Source organism: Anabrus simplex, chromosome X (assembly GCF_040414725.1).
Source record: "Anabrus simplex isolate iqAnaSimp1 chromosome X, ASM4041472v1, whole genome shotgun sequence".
NCBI lineage: Eukaryota > Metazoa > Arthropoda > Insecta > Orthoptera > Tettigoniidae > Anabrus > Anabrus simplex.
In genome coordinates this window covers 10,798,901-10,817,971 of record NC_090279.1, presented here as the reverse complement: position 1 = coordinate 10,817,971, position 19,071 = coordinate 10,798,901, and positions in this window count along the sequence as shown.

The following is a 19,071-nucleotide window of genomic DNA, read 5'->3' as shown; positions in this document are numbered from 1 at the left end:
AGACGAGGCTGACCGGACTGAACCGGGTATGAAACCCAGCAAATTGAGTTCTCTACAGTAAATAGTAATCTCAGAATACAGTACGTTGTATAGTATATAAACCAAGAATATTGTATAGTAAATAATGGACAGGAGTACATTACGTTGTATAGTAAATGGACAGTGTATTGTATAGTAAATAGTGATCTCACAAAACAGTACGTTGTATATTATATAAAACAAGTATATTGTATAGCAAATAATGAATACCGAATACAGTACGTTGTATAGTATATAAAACAAGTATATTCGATAGTAAATAATGAATACTGAATAGAGTACGTTGTATAGTAAATGCACTAAGTGTATTGCATAGTAAATAGTGATCGCAGAATACAGTACGTTGTATAGTATATAAACCAAGTATATTGTATAGTAAATAATGAACATAGACTACAGTACGTTGTATAGGAAATGCACCAAGTGTGTAGTAAATAGTGAGCTCAGAATACAATACGTTGTATAGTAAATACACCAAGTGTATTGTATAGTAAATAATGAATACCGAATACAGTACGTTGTATAGAAAATACACCAATTGTAAGTTATAGTAATCAGTAATCTCAGAATACATTACGTTGTATAGTATATAAACCAAGTATATTCTATAGTAAATAATGAATACCGAATAGAATACGTTGTATAGTAAATGCACAAAGTGTAATTTGTAGTAAATAGTGATCTCAGAGTACAGTACGTTGCATATTAATACACCAAGTGTATCGTATAGTAATTAATCAATTTAGAATACAGTACGTTGTATAGCAACGGTTACGGTAAGAATATCAGAGAGAGAGAGAGAGAGCAGAGTTCGTATCTATATCCATAATGCAGAATTTTCTGTTGTATGTGTTAGAGATTTTCATTTTCTTAATCTGGCATTCAAGAGAGAGTGTAGGAATACATGAGGCCTAACAATGAAAATACATACATACCAAAATGAAGACAAAACACAATTACTCACCATGAGGGCAGTAGTACAAAATACAACGCGTGAAGGGCCAAAACATGAAGGATAAAAGGACTGGATCTTAAAATTAACGCTTGAAAGTTTGCCAGGTCAATATTACTAACTACTAAATAAGAAGCGAGATTAAAGTTAAATTAAGCTTTAAATTTCATTATATAGTATATATATATGTACAATTAAATATATTTTTGAAAAACAATAACGCAAAGAAAATTAAATTGTGAAATAATACTTCATAATGAATTTTAAGTAGACCTAAATGAAGCTGATACAAGCATAGGCTTCTTTAAGGAATTAAATATTTGGAGGGCTTGAAAGCTTTTATCCTTAATAATCTGGTAAACAATGTTTAATTAAAATATTGAAGAGCTAGAATATTTTAAAAAATAGGTTGCAACCAATATAATTTATAAATACTTGAACCTTAAATACTTGATAATTAGTATACGGACCCGCAACTACTAACACTATCTAGAATTGAGATTTGCTACACTTCCCAGATTAATAATTACAAGTAAAACACAAGGACACACATACTACAATTGACTGTGGCTCCAACCGCGAATAAATATTAAACAATTAAATGAAAGAATATTAAATGACAATAAATATATAGCAGGAAGCTTTCCCAACCAAGTCAAGCATTACAAGGGAAAAATAAAATAAACGTTCCACACTTAACAACAGAACACGGAAGCAAACAACAGAAGCTAGTCGTTACCGACGCCAAGCCATCGTCCCGTAAAAGTCGTCAAAGCCACCAAAATTAAAAATGTGTCCATCAGATAAGATAATATGACACATTATGTAATAATAAACGAAGGCAAAGGCCCCAAACAATGGATAGTATGTGACAAGATAACGTCAACAGAACGGCATATATTAAATTAAATGTCGACCAGCAAATTTAAATTTTTTGCAGACTCGATGTTATTAAAAGCATAGTAAGAATAATTATAATTACAGTTTTGGATGATAGTACGAAATTACTTTTTACTTTTAAACAGTTCGCCGAAAGCTTAGATAATTTTGAATGGAGGGGGCTTTGGATAATGCCAGATGCATACGTGAGGTGTTTCAATTAAAGTCGAGAACAACGCAAAAAAGATCCGATACAAATCGTCAGGCAGCAAACGCAATTGCAACACAGTTAGAAGGCAAATTCAAACAAGCAAGAAAATTAGGAAGGAAAACACACATCAAAATTAAAAAAATAATAATCACGAAGAATGAATCAATGACAATCAAGCACGAACGATAAGACAATAAATTTAAACAACTCACACAAAACACAACCTCATAGACGCATCACTAGCGATTCCAAATTCCAACATAATTTAATTATATTTACGTGTAGAAATTTAGTACATAACCAATACAAGAACATTTTGTTTACGAAAGTTCACAACTGACGTTGCCAAAAAGAACACAGTTCAATTAAATAAAGAAATGTTGTCGATAGGATCAATAAAATTATAGGCCAAATTCACGGTAAGATTTCTTACTTCTAATCATCCGCGGTCTTAAAAGATCTGCCGTAATAATTATGATTTTCCAGTAGGCCTACTTACATTTTGTAACGGTCGACACTCACAATACTTTCTATTTACACAAATAAATCAAACTTTAGGTTGGAGCTCACAGATATATAAGAAAAAAGACACAAAGGCGTAGCCTTAGTCGCCCCATACTTAACCAGGAGTATTCCACTCCATTTGTAACACGCTCCGGGTATTCCAAAATGTCTTCCCACGGACAAGGCAGAACACAGCCATCTTTGAAAGGTGGCACTTAAGCACTTTATGCAGCAGGAGAGTTTGGATGCCTTTTCCTCTCATTGGTAAGTTTAAACATCATTCTCAGAAACTTTAAATTTACTTTTGTTTTCCTTCATAACTAAAACATTTTTCAGTTATCCTGATGAAAATTTGTATGCGTATTGTGACATTTTAGGTTTATTGTAATTGGCAGTGAATTTTATGTGACCGGACTGTACGCCATGTGTTCCGCGCAGAGTGTCGGCGGCGGAACCTAAAGGGATGACTTCTTTTTTCTTTTTGTATAACTTGTTGTGGGGTGAAAGACAATGTTGTCACCGCAAGAGAAGACGGGAAAAATGTTAATACTGCTGAACTCTCTATCCATGAGAAGTACTACTTTCAAAATATTTCGTAATATCACAACTTCAGATTCGACGTGTTAATAAACATTCTCCAACAAGCTTTGATATCACATTTCAGGAAGGCATAAATAATAATATTTGGAAATTAAATTAATTGTGGAATTAACTAATTAATTAACCCTTTTGGACCCAACCCCATTAAAAATTTGTTTTCACAGTTTATCTTTATTTATTTATTTACTGACATCATTTTAGACAGCAAAACACATTTAAAAGAAAATTACATATACTAATATCTTCATAAATGGATGTTCCCATTTGGGAACAATGGTCCCACACAATAGCTATATTGAGTCCAGTCTTCTTATCTTGCACTGTGGAACAATGGTGAGCAGTGAAGGTGCAACAGGACTGGAATCTGTGCACTACAAGCTGGTACGAGATGGTGTGCTCCACCGGTTCTCTGTACAAAAGAAAGTGATCCTGAAGGTCCAGTTCTAGGAGATGGTGGAGTGGATGTAAACATACCACTGACTAGCATTCTGGTGAAAACAAGGTGGCCCAGCTTTGACTCTGGAGAGAGCAGTGTGTGGATCCGCCAAGCAGCAATTCTCAGCATACTGATGCAATTCATGAGTATAGGCCAGTACAATTTTTTGACGTTATTACCGGCCTATACTGCGAAGTAAAACGGTCAAGTAAAATCCACTCCACCCATATACTTGTTGAAAGCTTTTATTAAAAGAGGCTGGGTAACTCGTATATGCTTTTTCTGACTTTGGTTATACCGTTTAACCTGCTGGGTAGGATGCACTTTATCAAAATTTGTTGCAACACAAACAACTTTATTGTCTTTCCACTTTGCTGCGAGGACCCTTCCATCAGTTCTAAAGTCGTATGTTCCTCGAATGGACTTATCTGTTGAGGTAATATTCTGGAGAGGGCAGTTCTTGAGTCTCACCTCGCACACTGTTCCCGTAGCCCTGAATCCAAGAAGTCGTAATTCAGCCAGGAGATCATATGACGTGAAAAAGTTATCCATGAACACAATATGACATGACGGGTTGAGTACACAGCTCAACACATTTTTCACCATTTTAGTACCCAAAGGAATACCAGATTTCAGATTATTGATGTCTCTACCACAATATGGATCAATATTGAATGGATATCCAGGAGCTGAACATAACATCCAAAGTTTGAATCCGAATCTGATCGGTTTACCATGCAGGAACATTTTGCAACTATGGCGCCCATAGTAAGGTACCATTTGTTCAAACACACTCAATTATATTTCAAAAATCTCGAACTGTTGTAAAGATTCATTCACTGCCTGAATAAGAGGTCTCACTTTTACCATTTTGTCTCCAGGTGTCAGGTCTCCATTGTTGGCAACATGAATGTTTCTTTTCATCGCCTGAAATTTGTTACGACTCATTTGCCTTGAAACAAATGGAACAGAAACATCTTCTGCCTTTGACCAATACAATTTTTCTCGTGATAAGGAATGATATCCGGACATAAATATTATTCCAAATTTTTTTAGCACATATGTTTATCACAGTAAAAATTAGTCATTTTATATACGCGTATCATTTCATTTCCATTACAAACATGTTCAAAATACGATTAATGAAAAAATAACGGAATAGGGAAAACGGCTCCAGTCCTACAAGGTGAGGATGACTTTGTTCCAAACTGTCAATAGGAGTTTCTTGTAGAATGGCTATATATTTTTCCGACTTCTTCCATCCATTGCGGTGTAATTCTCTCTCTCTCTTGCCTTTACTACTTGCCGTGTTACTGGAAATGCGTGGATCTTTTTCAGACCTAGCCCTCTTAGAATGCGATTCACTGCCATCATCAGTATCATCTTCAGTAGCATGGTGTAGTTCCACCTCTCCACACACTTCTGCAGGCAGATCTTGCTCATCGGTGCATGTTACGTCATCGTCACCAGCTTCATCATCTGTCAAGTTCCCATCTCCTCCTTCAGGGGGCATTATAACAATATCTACTTCACCCTGTAGATTGTCATTTTCTAATTCTTCTAAAATCTCTTCAAGTTTCAGGAATTTCTTGAAAGACATCTGAAATAAGAGAGAAACGAACTTATATGAAAAACGTGAAGTGAAGCGGATGTTACATCGAACCGGTTATATGTACGAAAAAGTCATAGAAGTTTTACTGATTAAATCCGGGGAAAATGAGCATTGATAATGCGTTTGAATTTCTCACTAATCTTACTAATACAGATATTCAAATTTGATAAATGTTTAGGTTGTCAGTGGAAATGTTACTGTGTCATACAGGAAATACACTATATTCAAGGTCCCATTGTTCCCATTTGGGAACAACAAAAATGAATCCATTACCATCCCCTCATGTATCGTGTTCTTAATATTAACTTTGGTACATTGTAAACTCCAGAGATAAAAAACATATTTGTCACTGATTTTTTAAACAAATATTATAACTTACTTCAAACGTAAGTAAGAACGAAGTCTGAAGACATTCGGCTGCAGCATGAATATACAACAACAAAATGACTGATGTCGGTACTGTATAAAACCTGGAACAGAGTTGGAACTCTCAAACGGAATTCAACACTAGGCGCGAGTAACAATAGAACAGCCTTAACTTAGCTTATTGTTTCCTGACAAGAATAAGAAATCATGTTCCGATTTGGGAACAATTGAATCAAATAGGTTAACAAGATATTAGGGGACATGTTAATTACAACGTCGAGGAATTCAGGACGTCAATCGAATCACGAGGTATGACGTCAGAGCTCAGAATATAGGTGGCGAACCGAACTAGGATTTTCTTATTCTTGCTTATCTGCTGGCTACGCGTGTTTCTCGGAAGCTCACTACGCAGGGAGGTCTTTTATAGACCTGGACAGCTGTTACTTGCACCACGAGGAGAACAGTGTCATTTCTTGGCAGTTTAACAGACCATCTACAATCATAAGAGACGTCAATAGTGTCTGGGAAGAAAGTTCGTATCATTACATGTCAACTGTGAAACCACGAGTGGGGAATTTGTACTAACATTTTTGTGAAAGTTTCAGTGAACATCAAGCAGTACCAGTTCGATACCGGTCAAGGCAATGAAGACCTACAGTAAGAAATTCGTGTGCCCCGGAGACACCGCCCACATCAGGATGCAGTACTAAAAGACGGGACCAATGCCGACAGCGTCCTAATGCCATGAATCCAGCCTAGAAGGAGACCAGGGTCAACAAGACATCCAAGTTAAGTCGACATTACATTCATACTGGGTATTATCTGTTCTATGTAGCTGTAATAAGTAGTTAACTTTCTTCTTGAAGGGATTATTGATTGAACAGTAGTTTGAGTAGATTTCTAGTATCTTTACCATGTCATTTTCTTGTGTTATACGACGTTGAATTTGTATTTTATCCTACTATTCGATTTTAAAGTGCGTGATGACAAAATGTCAACATCATCGACCACGCGGGTTTCAATAAGTCATGTCATCGGACAAGTATCTGATTTAAATATCAGCCATCAGCTAACCTTTAAGGAATTTTACGTTTCCATTCAATTACTATAATATTGAGGATTGTGTACGCGTGATATTTTTATAATTCGGAATTTATTTCTCCTATATGTTACCGAAAGTGGTTGCCACGTTTTTTATGAGGGAGCAGTCTCATCTGACATATTAATGCTACGCTAACGATACAGATTGCTTTCTTTTGGATCCGATTTCATACTTTTAAGGGAGGATATTGTCTGATTGTTATATTTACGTGAGGTTCCAGTCATTTATGAGAATTTTCCCGTGATATTTTTGACGGATGTGGCGAATTATTTTCGATATTGTACCTCTCACGTTGTGCCACGTGGAGAAATGTTGCATAGATTATGGTGATTTTATGTGCTATTTGGGGGCGAATCTTCGCGTCTCTATGATCAGAAGCACATGCAATCTATTTTATGTGATGTTGTGTGCAACGATGAATGGATATTTAGGAATAATTTATCGTCATTTTTGATGTATTTTCGAGTAGTTGTTTTCGTGAGAAAACCATAGGCAATAGTGTCTTCATAAAATGTTATTGAACCACGAGGTAAACCACATGCCTTCCTACAAAATAAAATTGAGCGTATGAGATTGTTAGAGCCTTTTGTCATACTGCATGAGCGTCATCGCAATAATGTTAAAATCGTGGCTGTGTAATATTACTCAATGCCTCGACATTTGATAAATTTTGGTAACGTCCTGAGTTCGATGTAGATATTGACGATATTATCAGTCACCATTACCCAGACTATTTGTACCTGATGGATTATTTCTATGTGCAAGCCATTATTTACGGGAGTCTTCCATTTCCATAACATTGACGTATAACGTGTGGACGTGTGTGTATATTTGTAAAATAGTACCCTTAGTTGTAGTTGGTTCCAATTCTTTCCTTGGTGGATGAGGGTAAAGGGAGACTTATTACGTGCATTTTATTTTGTTATTTCCACAGGTTGAGTGATCTTATTTTTGTTATGAATTGTTGATGTATGTGTTACCACCGTTGTTCTGAGTTTCGGCGTTGTGTTAAGGTCATGACACATGGTTAAAATTTAATTTAATTTTTTGTATTTCATCTTTTTGACCAGTCATGTAACTTAAGCATTTAAAATCTTGTTCCAGAATTTCCGGCATGATTTGAAATGCGTACGAGCATAATTCTCTAACAAAATCAAATTTAACATTCAAATAATATTCGAGAAAATATGACTTTTATGAAAACAATGTGTGTCAGAATTAATAAGAATTCATTAACATGTACCATCTCATTTGCTTTAATTTTTGGATGTGCAGCAAGTGTTAACGTAAAATTAAAACTTTTAGTGATCATCTCACACAATCATAATTCTTAGAAGGACGGAATTATTTTGTAATAAATCATCCACCATTAATGTGTATTTCGACGGTTCATTATTTACTGATATCTGTCCATTTCCTTGATCCACACCATCTTTTTGTGGAACATGTCAATCCCTTACTGAGCACCCGTGAGGGTGTCTTATGTTTCTAATGTGTTAGTCGTGGCTTAAACGGGCAGAATATGTATTTTTTGCTTCTTAACAAATGAACTAGAACCATTGCTCTAACTTTTGTTTTTGGTATTTTTTGGGGAGAAAATACTTCAAGAGAATGCCAAAAAATTAAACTACTCCAATCAAAAAGGGAGAATAAATATTATTTCAAAGGATAACCTAAGGATCTTAGTTCACATTGTTAACACAAGCATTGTAAATATTCTAAAACAATCATATTCCAGTAATATGAAAATTTGTAGAAATTATCAAGGAAAAGCATAATGAATGTAGAAATTATTCCAAAATTTAGAAAATTAATTTTTATTACCATGGGACAATTACAAATGTTCAAACGGAATACTAAAGGAGAAGGACAGTACTATGAGTGTGTTAAATTTCATTTCAACAGAACATAGTGTTACAGAGAAATAAAAGGTTAAATGTTGTAGATTATTATACTTGTAAAAGTGTACCTTCCCCCTTACCCCATTTTTTTTTGTTCTATCATAACAGGAGCATTGTCGGAGCAGAAAACCGCACAGTTTTCAGTTGGTATGTTATGAGAGTTCAGCTGTGTTTATATCAGCTTACTTATGTTTCGCCCTGTTGAGTCGCCTTCTAACGCTGGTATGGATAGCACAATGCTCACTACTTTTCCCTGAGGATTATCGGAGAATGTAACAACAATAGGATTCAACTTGGCATTCGTATACTATCTTCCATCCGTTGTCAAAGAAAATGGTCCGTTCTGAAGGCACTTAACTTCAGATGATGCATTTTTGCCATTTTATTTAAAAAGCATGTCGTTTTCGTGCGACCACAACTGTATTTCTTTGCAACTTCTGATGTGGGAAACATCTTAAATAAAGCACCAGCATGATCAGCCGCACTTAAAGGCACATTGCATTCCACCAAAAGAGGAAGTAAACAGAAACTCGGCCCTAATTACGTCACTGTCAACGTTTCCAGACTTGGCAAAAATGTTGTTGATTTTCTTGTTATCTTCCTTCGATTTAACGTAACATAGGTGTTTACCGCACTTCACATGATCACCTAAATCATTTCTTCCACCGTGTGCAATATTAATATCACACCCACATACAGTGCAAAGGCAAATTTTTCTGCCTTTCTTGATTTTAGTAAGCACGGAAAGCAACATAATATGATTCTTTAAATGTCTGGAGATACTGTATCTTGTTGGATTTATTCATGATAATCTACAATAGGAATATAGTGTATGAAAATGTTCGAGAAAATGTCTCTATATCCATTGAAGCATCGAAAGGAACCTGGATCACTGAACGTCACATAAATTTATAACATAAATACTCAAGGCAGGCAAACACTTCATTAAAACATGGCAAAGCACACAAAGTCTTAAACCATTAAATGAACACGATGCCAACCTCGTGAACGAATAATATGCACATGGTAAGGACATACACACGTGGAACGAATGTAATTACTCTTCTTCATCTTTATAATTTAATGGGCTGCGCGAATAGCGGTATACCCAGTCAATGGAACGAGTATAATTAGTCCAACGAATACAGTGAACTGCGAGGCACTAAGTTATAACAAAAGAACTCGAACACTTCATTAAAGTATATCATAACCTTGAAAGGCCAACAAACAACAACAATCACGTGGTCAAAGAATATATGTTAAATCACAACAAGCGAATGGAGCGAACAAAGAATTTGCAGAGCAGAGTCCGTCTACACCTAAGATTCACTCGGAAGAACTGTTATCCCGGCTTTGAATTCAATTCCATTAACGACACAAACATCACATAGTTAAAAATACCGATCATATCAAAGAATGTGTTATCGACTATCGTGGATTTGCCTTCGACCAAGACCGAGCGTGCTTCGACCCACGCAAACAATCGATTGTACGGAAGTGGAGCAATTATCGAATGTTACTAGTTCGGATTTACGTAAAAAATTAGAAGAGTATGGATCATTGGTACCAGCCAGGACTCTGAGGCGAGAGCTGTTTTATGCTGGAATGAGAGCAAGACGACCTCAATAAAAATCGAGGATTACCCTTGCTGTGGCTGGAAAGAGGTTCCGGAATTGGGCATCTGATGACTGGAAACAGGCAAGTCCATGACAATTCCTGTAATTCGTAAATATAATTGATTATTCCATGTTTACCCAATCTGACTGATGTAACCGTACAGTACAGTACAAGTATGAAATTTGTATTTGAAACTGTACAGCTTATTGCATTTAATGCTACGCTTATTGATTTTATTTATTTCCGGTTTGTTTTATTGACGAATCGGAATTCAGGTCGAAGGAGGGCCAAGTCAATATGTTAGAAGGAAAGGAGGAGAAGAATTCCATCTACACTGTGTGAAGCAGAGAGTGAAGCATCCAACTTCAGCGATGGTCTGGAGTGCGCTTTCTTGGTACGGAGGTGGACGAATATATATTGTAGAAGGAACTATGAGACGTGAACAGTATAGTATTAAGAACCCGTTTGCTACCTCAGGTTCAAGAGTGGTTTGGCCAAAGTGATATATTTTTAATCATGATGGGACTCGTTGCCATAAAGCGAAGGAAGTAATTTGATTTTTAAGGGGAAAAATACGAATGTGCTTGATATGCCTAGAAACAGACCAGACATGAACCCCACAGAAAATCTTTGGGCGATAGCAAAGAAAAATCCGAAAAACAAATCAAACAAAAAATGGCCTGATTGAGAAGCTCGTTCAGATCTGATTTCATGATGACGATTTAAGGAGTCAGTGTAAAATAATGATTGAGGGTACGCCCAGTCGATTTAAGTCACTCACGAAAGCTGAGGGGATGCATACCAAGTACTAAAGTCATCAACTTAAAAATGGTAACATCATATGTGTTCAATTTTCAATTTTTTAATGTCTACTCTAAATATGTGGCCACGTCTTTATAGTCACCCATTTAGCCACTATTTCATTTTGCCCACCTGCACTAAATTTTGTCAAGCTCTACCCTAACAAATCCTAAGATATGTCAATCGTGATACCTTTCACTTCCTGAATCTAATAGTACTTGCTGGAATGTACAAGATAAGCTTCAGTGGAATAATGTTTCTGAAACCTAACGAACCAGTTGGTAATTTCATAATTGTGTATGATATATTCAGAAAGATTGCATTCCAAGAGCTTGCATACAACACCACTCAAGACGACTAGTGAGTAATTATTGGCTGCTACGTTAATCCCTCTTTCATCTGGTATAGCTGCTTAATACATACACTAACCAATTAAGCACTACAGATTTGGTTCTATATCTCAACGAATTGACTTTCGTATATGCCCAGAAATGTTACCAATCGCAGCAGCATTTCTAGTTTTCAATATTTGTTTCTTATTTTCAATATCTTCTTTTATCGAAGGTCCATGTGAACATTGCAAAGTAATTTCAAAGGATTGGGTGAAACTATCAACTGCCTCAGGTACTGCAAATGGACATGACCATGCCATTAGTAACATATCCTATGTCTCACGGGTGACGGGTGCGATGCTCATTTGCTGGTGAATGGTATCTTTTTTACGTGATGCAGGACTGCGATTCCCATCGACTAATGGAGTATACACATTTCCATGTTGTATAATTACTACTCCATACCTTTCTCAGTCTGTCGACATTCAACACCGTACACAGCAACAGGACGTAGTACCATGCAGTATATTCCGGACTTACGATGTAGTGGCATCCTTCAGTCATAGAGTATGCCTCTGACTTCGCGTCATCTCATCCATGCTGCCTTTTTCATAATTCGCACTTCAACAACTACCCCACTAACAGAGTGTAGGCAAAATCCTAGATACCTGAATCAACTTGAATGGAGCCATTGGACGGTTCGGATGATTCCAGGTATTCACTCTTACTTTTTTCATTCTAAGTTTTTTAGAAACAGGTATACTAATCTTCACAATGATCCTGCAGTCCGTTTCTGGGTTTATCAGAAAGTGAAACATCATCTGCATAAATTAGAGTCGTAGGAACACTCCTTTGCAGGTCCCATGTGCTGGTGTCCATGCTGAGGACAAAGGACAATGGGGACAGAGTGGAACATTGGCGTACACATCAACATTCACTGAGAAGCTCTCCGAGACGTTTGGCAACGCAACATACACAACCTCTCGTGTTCGTGTATAGCATCTTGATCCAAGTTATAAGCATTTCTGGAACACCATGGTTACGAGTGCAGACTAGATCACACGGTGTGGAACACGGTCGAAAGTCATTTCAAGATCAAGGAAGACAAAGTACACTGCCTGCGGATGCTCTAAGTGATTTTCAATTAGCATTCTGGCAGTGAGAATTGCATGAGTTGTTCCAGCACCCTTAATGAAGATGCACTGGTTAGCAATAATGCCGACGATTTCACGCAGTCAATAATGAAGGATACTCTCAAAGGTCTTCTCATGGGCAATTTGGACGGTAATGTGCACATTCTGCTGGATCGTTATTTTGCTTAAAAATGGAACAAGGATGTTTGTAGCCCAATGACTGGGAACAGAGCCAGAGTCAATTCTGGCACTGAACACGCTTGTCAGCCAGTTGATAATGAGCTCTTAAAATGGCTAAAAATTCCAGAGGTTCTGGAAGATCATCTGGTTCTAGCGCTTTTTCGTTCTTTATACTCCTAATGGGACTGTCGACATTTTTGGTGTGATGGATAAGATGGGTCTTAGCATCTGCAATACGGTGATGTGGGAATTCAAAGCAGGAAATCCCTACAAATGTTTTTGACTTTTGAAGATTTCTTGTTTGTCCTGTAATCACTGGTCATTTTTTCCCTCTAATGCACACAGAGTGCTCAATACTTGTGTCAAGTTTGGTCAGCTGGAAAGTAGTTCATTTCTCCTTCGTTTGAGTTCAGTGCTGTACAGTGTTTATCAGAGCTATACCGAAAAAATTCAAGGATGCTCTTCGTGTGATGTTAAGAATAATGGTTCAATCAGGTTGGCGGGAAAAATTATTATTTTTGAGAAAAGTAGGTTAAATTTTTACTGCCCGGTGCGCGATTCGAATTGACGAGCTGCTGCCGTGTTTCACGGAAGGAAAAGCAAGCACCAGATTGTTTCTCCTCTCACCTGTTTGTCGCAGTAATATTCTATATTAATTAACATGCTAGAAGATGCAAAGCTGCCGCGTCGCGATCTGTATTCTTTCACTCACAACACTGTGAATTCATTAAATACTGATCGAAGGAATAAACACGCCCAATGTTTTGATTACAGTAGATGTTCAATATGGCCCCCTCCTACTTTGGTGCACAGTTCACTATGGTGTAGTTGTAAGTGTCTTTGGTCTCTGTACAGGATGTGTAGTGTGTGGCGAACGGCTTGGAAAGCTGCTTGTATTCTTGGTGCAAGTATGTCTTCTCTTTCTATGGGGTTCACATAGTAGTCAATTTGTGTAGAACAAACTGTACAGTGCCTACCGGAGCTCGGGACTATGCGAAATGAACGAGGAACTTGTGCATTCGCACCGAGCATTACCTCTGCCTCCCACATTTCACTTCCCCTCCCCTTCCCTCTTCTCACACACAGCGGCTGACTCTCTGTCATAGCAGATACAGCAAACTCGTCAATTTGAAATGCACGGCCGGAAGTAACAAGGTCACTTTATTTCCTTAAAAAGATACATATCCTTAGCAATCCAACTGCATCATCACTCTCAATGTCACACGAAGAGTATGCCTGATTTCTTTGTCAGTATAGTTCTGATACACTTCGTACACATGTAATTACAGTGAGTGCGACAGATTTCTTAGCCACACGTTCGGCAAAAACAATTCTTTCCCTGTGTTCTGGAGAATATTTGAAACCCAGTTTATATACAGTATCTCTCTGTCTTTTTCTACAGCTCTTCTTGGACTGGAATAATCCATAAGAACGTTTGAATTTCAATGCAGTAGGAACTAGGTTATTTCGTACCCAAGTTTAGCTTCCACCACTTGACCTCCTCGGGGGTATTTATCCTTCCACCTGTACAATGCATTAAATCCTCTGTGACCACCTTATGCTGAGGTGGTACACAGACTACATGATATTCACATCGCTTCTTAATCGGAGATCACGGTGCCGATCAGAGATAAGGTGAATTTGGTTTCTGCAGTCACCACAAGTATAGGTAATGAGATGATTGATGCACTTTTGAAGAACGTATTACTACTAAAAACAAGACATTTACTTCTGAAAACCAATATATGAGTTCCATCATAATTTCAGACACCGCAGGTATTACATCATCGCAGTTATAACCATAATTTGTGTGACCAACATGCGCATTAAGATCACCACAGATAAGTGGGAACTCATATTCTGGACACGCTGAAACTTGATCTCGTAGCTCTTGCCAATTCTGTTCCTTATGTAGGTCATCACAGCCGGATTGTGACAGAAAAAACACAAGCTCGAGCGGATGCAACGTCGATTGTAATTGACATAAGGCTGTCTGGATAGCATTGAACCTCAGCAACACAATATTGTGGGCTTGCGCCCACAATGAAGTCAACACCATTCCTGCTGGATGTAACCTGGTAGATAAGTTTATAGACATCTCTAACGTCATGAGATTTCTGGCCTTTCCAAAGCAGGCAACTTATTATCTAATTAACATAGCTACTCTTCAATTCTAAACTGTACTTACATTATCCTAATTACAACAGGCTATCTGAAACAGTCGAATTCAAGTGGGAACTACATTTCTAGGGACATATTTCCCCTACAATGAAAATATAACGTAATAATGAAGCAAGAATGATATTTACTAATAAAATAATCACACTACAATAATTCTCAGGTACATTTAGTTGTATCCTAATTACAATAGTTTAACTGACACAACAAATATTCGTAAACTATGAATCTATGGAACTTATGAGCCTGTAAAGTTTCATTGACTACGTACATAACATTAAGTTCCCTTGGTTTTTGAAAGAGAATATAAGGTGAAAAGTTTGAATGAAGTTATCAGTCAAAGAGCAGTGGTCAGTTGAAATCATAAATTTAAGCCCTACTAACGAAAGTTAATTAAACATAACATACGTCATATTGTTTTAGGATGTTTTTATGATTTTACGATATCAGGCATTTCTCTTTCAAACCACACAGATAGGTCGTATGGCTATGATGAGCTTGAAAATGGCTAGGAGTGGGAAAGAAGCAACTGTGTCCTTAATTAAGGTACAGCCGCACCATTTGCAGCCCTGAAGATGGTTTTCCGTGGTTTCCAATTTTCACACCAGGCACATGCTGGGGCTGTACCTTAATTAAGGCCACGGCCGCTTCCGTACCACTCCTAGCCCCTTCCTGCCTCATCGTTGCCATAAGACCTATCTGTGTCGGTGCGACGTAAAACAAATAACAAAAAATGGAAAACATGCACTTCAGGGCTGTCGACAATGGGTTCGAGCCCAGCATCTCGCAAATGCAGGCCGTTACGTACACGGCCAGTTGTTAAGTACCACAAAGAAGCAATTGCTTGAATTCCTTCTCTTCCAGTAATTGTTGTGAGAGTATCTTATTATGTAATTTCAAACATTATGTTAAAACGTAAGTTTTTATTTTAAAAACTTGGTGTTCACAGTTCCCCAGATTTACATGCACCTTTGGACATACGTTTTCATATACAGGTCCGAAATTTGACGATACATGGGGTTACTTTGGAAACGTAAAGAGTAAAATAGAATCGCAAATGCATCATCTTTCAAAATTCTATGCAGAGCATGCTTTCCTCCCTTAAAGTCAAGGTGGGCTGCCTACCTATGCCCTTCGGTTCTAGGATCGAGGTAGCCCTTACTTCTTCGCAGCTTCTCCGCATGTCTTTCACCAAGAATCCATTTAAGAGACTTATCAAGCTTCCCGGCATTGTAATTACGATAGACCTTGCCTCCACGTTTATACTTATATTCTTGCAGCACAGTCCGAAGTAACCCCGCGAATGAACCCTACTCAGAAAAACTGCGAAAGACATGATTCTTGAGGTGATCAAGCTTACGCAAGTTGATCCTAACAGAACTTCAGTTACAGTAAAACACTCGAAAACAAGTCACTTCAACTAACATTTGTTGACAAAGTGAACATTCAGTACCACACCATACAAGAAACAAATTCTCTCACTGAGAGATAGAGAGAGACAGCAATCCAGAAATAGTTTTATCACAATAGTTCTATGAACTTCGACTGTCCTATATCAACACAGATCTATCCATATTAAGAAACAAGGTATACACTAGTTTGAAGATAAACCGACATCCAGAATCATCCAATGGAATATTTGGAAGTTAATATTCAGAGAAGTGTAAGATAACACTAGTAAATTGCAGGGTGTACGCTGTAAAGGGGAATCATGGATCACAGGTATCTGGGCATAGAGAAACGCTCATGGGTCAATTTATCTCGAAAGAGAAGTGATTAGGTTGGATCAAACACATTTCGATGACACTTGCCAGAATTATAAATTAACAAATAGTAAATTTAATGATTATCGTTATTTTACACTAAAACCAAATACAGTATTAAAATTAACAGCTAAAAGATAGCTGAGCATCTCAGAAAAGTTAATTGTTAATAATGTATAACTAGGGGACTCATACGCGAAATCTCGCATGTTTATAAAAGTTTGCAGTGGAGTAGCCCCTGGTGAACTAAGGAATACACAAATCAGTACAATATTCGTCAGTCGTACTTGCCACTTAATATAATCTTTTTTTACATTTATGATATCGACTTGAACGTAAGCAAATGCAAGTGCATTACTATACTGACGAATGTTCCGGAAATAACTTTTGGTTTTACTATCATTCTTTTCTTAACTGATCATTACAGCATATCATAATGACACAAAACAGGCGTCCCAACGGCCAAATGTCAAGTGGACACAAATGATGGCGCGTATTTTCCTACAGTTAACATTTTCAAGGCTAACATCGCCCGGAAAGTTTTCAGAACTCTTCACAAGACCAGTTTCGAACTATAATAATTTAAGAAGAAATGAAGAAAATTTATGTTTGGTTTCCAACTATTCACACCATCTAGGCCGAGAACTGATAAAGGCAGTGTGTAATCGACGCTCAACTTACTCAGCTCTTACTCTACTACTTTCGTACTGCTCTACTTTAGAGCACAACTTCACTTCGTTTTCCCACTACAATTCTACAAGATATTCTACGCCAAGCGACGTTTATTAGCCATGATGTCTTACAAAGGGAACACTTTATTTCGTCTTCTCCAAGACATAACCACTATAATATTAATTCCGGAACACGTGTGGTATGCATAAATAATCTGAACCCGCAAGTTAAGTGTCAACTGACATTTAAATAGGCATGGTTGGAGCACATATTAATATGCCATTTTAGTTTCAATGTGTGTGTCTGTGTGTGTAGGTGGATGTCTGTGGGCGTGTCAGAAAGCTTACTATTACGAGAAGCCTGCAAGACAAAGAACAAAGGAATCATTGTGCAGTTTGCAAGAAGAATCTCTAATTTCATCATGATGCACCTTGCAAGGGCTATTCCTTTCCGGAATGTGGAACTAAAAGGGGAAATCCCACCTCACCCTAAAGGGTGCTAAATGGACCAATCGTGAGACATTGCAAGTCAGGACCTAATCAACTTCCATCATAAACATTTAAGTACCCTTTTTAAATATTAATTTCCTGTTCAGAATGACTTATTTATTGAAATTACATTTTCTACTGCTTTGTGTTGTGACAGATTCTTATCACTTCTCATCTACTTATTGGTGCTGGTAAGTTTTGTGAATGATTTAAATACACTCATATCCATAAAATCAAGATCACCTTGAAAGACTAGAGATAGGAATTCATACTCACAGGACATGTGCAATAGTATGTTCTGAAGAAATGGCTGGCCTCGACCCTCAGTTTCAAGGCCCACATTGATATCTCTGCGCACCACCACCGACTGGTTAATTGTGCCTGCGGCTCTCGTTGTCGCTATAAACCGAAGGTAATGGATCAGTTTGTGCTGAGCAGTGCAGTACCTACAGTACTGTACATGCTCCACTGGTGTGCCAGGTACTGTCACTTTTATAGGTTGAAAGATATATTTTCTAACGGTCACTAAGTTAGTATTTTTTGTGTTTAAACGCAGAACTTTGTTTGACCAATCAGTTTGCTAATATCTGTGGATCATCAGCACTTATTGCAAACAGAAAAGTATCATATGCATTATGCAGATTATTTATTACGATTCCATTAACAATGCTGATATCCTGTTTCCTTGCAGTGCTTAAGAAAAACTCCCTTTCACAGTAGATATTGAAGAGGAGTTGAGTTATAACAGAGCCTTTCCTCATCCCTTGCTTTATTTTAATAGCATGGTTGTTGGTGTTATCAACATTAACAGATGAGGACTGATTTTAATACAGGTTGGCAACGGTTCGTATGTCGTTTTCATCCAGACTAATATCATATAGTTTAGTCAATTTAAGAGGTAACTAAAAAGTATCTAGACAACTGGAAATAAAGCAACACCAAGACGAATCAGTCTCTTATGAAAGGAAACATGCTGTCTTTCCTGAACATAGATACCTTGATCATGACCAAGGGTTTCTAGTTTAATGTGGAATCCGAACCAGAAGGATGTCTTCTTAATTTAATGACTCCCACATTCCTTGGCCGGAACTCTACCCACAGCCAGCTCAGCGGCAATGATACTAGGCAATCATGCCGCCTGATCTTAGGTCAGCAATAACCTTACACCTGTCTTGGTCGAAATGGGCCTGTACTTTGTATTGAACTTGGATCTCATCATTTAAGGCAACTTTTGGGTGGTCGAGTGACAGAGAACACTAGCAAAAGATATGTGGAGCTACAGGCAAGAGACCAAGAGAATATAGA